Source organism: Oncorhynchus keta, chromosome 34 (assembly GCF_023373465.1).
Source record: "Oncorhynchus keta strain PuntledgeMale-10-30-2019 chromosome 34, Oket_V2, whole genome shotgun sequence".
Classification (NCBI taxonomy): Eukaryota; Metazoa; Chordata; class Actinopteri; order Salmoniformes; family Salmonidae; genus Oncorhynchus; species Oncorhynchus keta.
Genome location: NC_068454.1, coordinates 49,506,049 through 49,510,148, shown reverse-complemented (window position 1 = coordinate 49,510,148; position 4,100 = coordinate 49,506,049).

The window sequence follows — 4,100 nt, the reverse complement described above, 5'->3', positions numbered from 1 at the left end:
GGGTACATGCCAATACTTTTGCTATGACCTGGTCTGGTCCAGACTGAGTGTGAGTAGTGTAGGTGCCGGAGTGACCAGAGAAGCCTCAAGTTGTCCAGTTGTCACACCCGTGACTCTGATTCAGTCTAATGAGCAGGTCCCTGTCACCCCACATTTGGCCCGTGTACACTTGTAGGATCTGGCAGCCGATAACCTGCTAGATTTCCACTCCCCAACCTCACCCCCACCCCACTTGCCAGACACTGTAACTCCACGAGCATTGGGCTTGTCACCAGATCAGCACCATACCATTCAACAAGCACTGAGGTCCTGGGGATAATACCCACTATCGTCCTGACAAACAAACAAATAAATAAACAAATAATTAAACTAGGAAATGCTTAATCCCACAACGCCTGGTCATCCACTTGTCATTAAAAAGCGTGACAAGCTGGTGGCACAGTGGTCTAAGGCACTGCATCGCAGTGCTAGAGGTGTCACTACATACCCGGGTTCGATCCCAGGCTGTTGTAGCTGGCCACATGGCAGCGCACAATTGGCGAGCCGGGATGTCCTTGTCCCATTGTGCTCTAGCGACTCCTTGTGGTGGGCCAGGCGCATGCACTCTGACTTTGGTCACCAGTTGTACAGCGTTTCCTCCTACACATTGGTGCATCTGGCTTCTGGGTTAAGCAAGTGGGTTGTCAAGAAGCAGTGTGGTTTGGCAAGGTTGTGTTTTGGAGGTTGCATGCCGCACCCACTGCAGAACCTGAGACAGAGCTGCATTTCCTGACAAAATGTCAAAAATATTAAACAATTAGAGAGTGTCATTTTCCCAAATTTGAAACCCTTATTCAAGGTTTCAAAGACCTCTCTGATGAGGATAGGCTACACGTCCTGTTGGGGGAGGGCGCAGAGAGCTGTGGATTGGCAGCGCACTACATTGCTGCCTGCCATAAGATGAGGGGCAGTGTCTGACAGACCAATCAACCTGCACATGTCCTCTACTGTATAGTTATTGTTATTGTTGAATGTATGGTTATTTTGACACTTGGTTATTGTTGTTACTGTTGTCCCGTTTACAATTCGATTCTCATTTTTATATTGTAAATATCCAAAATAAGCTTTGGCAATATGTACATTTTTACGTTATGCCAATAAAGCAAATTTAATTGAATAGAGAGAGAGAGACAGAGACACACAGAGAGAGAGAGAGAGAGAGAGAGAGAGAGAGACTTATTTACTGGTGATGATGATGATTGTAAGGATGATGAATAAGATATGGTACAACAGACTACAGACAGAAGCCTTCCCAATCCCATCTTCATTCTCAAGACTTCTCCTTCTCCAACTCCTCCTCCAACAGACCTTCCCAGAATTTCTCATGGGCACTGTACTGGAAAATGGCACAAAGGTTTACTTAACTTGGTCATTGGCTGTGGCACCAATTACTGGTAATATATATCCAATAGGTCCTTGGCAGGGACCCGTGAAAACAAGACTGATCATTACAATGACGACAACTGTCAGTCTGCTCACCGCCGAGCTCCAGCTGTTAAAATAATTAGCTCATGGCCTGTGAATAATATAACAATACAATGAGCCGAGACGGTGTCCAAAATATTCATAGCCTCAGATGCAGTGGCGATTTTAGCATGTAATTCATGGTGGGGGAAACTATTGATTTTCTTTTTTTTATGCATGCCAGCAAAGCCAATACACAACACAACCCCAAAAAATTCATTAATTGCACTATAACGGTGACAAACAGTGCCCACAAACTGTTAGGGCCTACACAGAGATTTATTTTCAGCACCATGGAGTGAATCCTACCACTGCTTCACCTGGCTATGAGCGGAGCCTTGTCTGACAGCATAACAGTTAATTCAGCCTCATTTACTGCCTTTTTTAAAAACATTGCTGATATGGTTGACTTGCTTAAACAAATGTGGTTTCTATTGATAATTGAGATGTACAAACTATGGCATAAGGGAACGATTAGCGGATAAGAGGCCATCTGTAATTTCGATTAAGACATTAATGAGCGAACTAAAATGGGCGTAGACAATATAACTATTTGTTCAGTACTTTTGAAATGTACAGCGACAGAATCCAGAACATGGGCCGTTCTTACAGTATTATCCCTGTACACCAAGTTAGAACCATAGGATAAATAAAGGGGGCTTATCACCAGACAATGAAAGCTCTTACAATATTCAATGTTTACATTTCTCTAAAACAGGCTATAGTACAGGCTATAGTACATGTGCACCACCAAGTCAGAAGAGTAGACTAAGGACCATATTATTAGGGTGAGGAACATGGGCTACTAACAGCTTACTACACAACATACACTTAGTATTACTTTCTTAGCTAGAGTATACATATCTCCCTGGCATATTACTGTCACGTTCATTATAAGAAGGAGACCAAGGTGCAGTGTGGTATACGTACATTCTTTATTAAAGAATAAACACTGAACAAACTAACAAAACAAACCGTGAAGCTAATATGAATAGTGCAGACAGGCAACTACACACAGAGCAAGATCCCACAAACACCAATGGGAAATGGCTACCTAAATATGATCACCAATCAGAGCCAACAATAAACAACTGCCTCTGATTGGGGACCATATCAGGCCACCATAAACATACAAATCACCTAGACCTACAAACCCTAGACATACAAAACCCTTAGACAATACAAAAACTAGCGTACCCACCCTAGTCACACCCTGACCTAACCAAAATATAAAGAAAACAGAGATATCTCAGGTCAGGGTGTGACAATTACATAATTTAGGCAGTAGCATACAATACATTTTTGGACTCACCTTGTTGTGATGTGCTTAAAAAGGAAGGTGGTGTAGTGGTGCTTGATGTGGGCAAATTTTGTGCATCAAACCTTTTCATCAAAGTCTGGGGTTCTCTGGATTTATGGTGCTTTCAAGTTAACTGGGAACTCGGAAAAAAACAAGGTTGAATCGTCAGTGATCTTCAGGTTGTAGCTCTAGAAAGAGGCCCGATATCCCGACTTGGAGTTCCGAGTTGGAATCCCGTTCAAAATGTATTTTCCCAGTCGTAGCTAGATTTTTTTTTTTCAGAGTTCCCAGTTTTCTTGAACTCACTGAAGTCTGAGATTTCCCAGTTCCGAGTTTCCAGTTGTTTTGAACACTGTAGAAATTATGCTGGATTGACAGCATGGCCAATGTTGTCCACCTTTTCTGGCCCATGGTGTTGCATGTGAATATTTATCATTTTAAGATTGGAAAATAGACCCTTAAACCAAGACTTGGATCACACACTCTCTCCACTGAATAGCAGGCTAGTGATTGCTTTGCAACGCTTGCAGTTACTAACTGATTCCTTCCAAACAATTCATTGTTGGGTTAGGGTTATTTGCGATTTCCAACTTGTTGTATAATGTTTATGTCCAATGGCCGATAAACACTGATATGTTTTTATCTACAATTTCTCTTCATATGACAAGGATTTACCAGTAGATTGTCGACTTCATTCATGATGATGACTGCTTGTCTAGCTCACAAGCTAAGATTTTGATAGTATGACGTTGACATAATCGGTCCAATCAAATCTACGGTAGACATAACGTGATTGAAGTACTTTTATCTATGGCCAATGACCTTGACATTGAGCCTTCTTGGATGGGCACTTCTAATGTAAATATATGGCAGCACCTAGGGGGCTCGAATTTTCGAGCTCTCCCTGTAGATTTTGTAGTGATGTAGTGTCACCATAATTGACAGAACAATGAGCCAATCACGGCGCAGCGAAAATAACATTACCAACCTCTACGCTCTATATTTTACGCTGGTTGCCCCACTACCAAGGAAAACACAGAGCTAGGCCGAAACACCTGCATTTTGAAGCTGTCTTTCTCAGGAAAGCAAAAAATAAACCACGTTTGTATGCGGCTTTATTAACTCAATGATTTTGTTTTACATTGTTTGCAAACTGATATGTGACATGTATTAATACCAAAATACATATTTCACGTGGTAACTCCCACGCTCACTGCGACAGGTGGATTCATGTGTCATTCACAGTGTGGTCTCCTAGCTACAGCCTACAGAGCCTCATCAACCATGCCTCTCAATA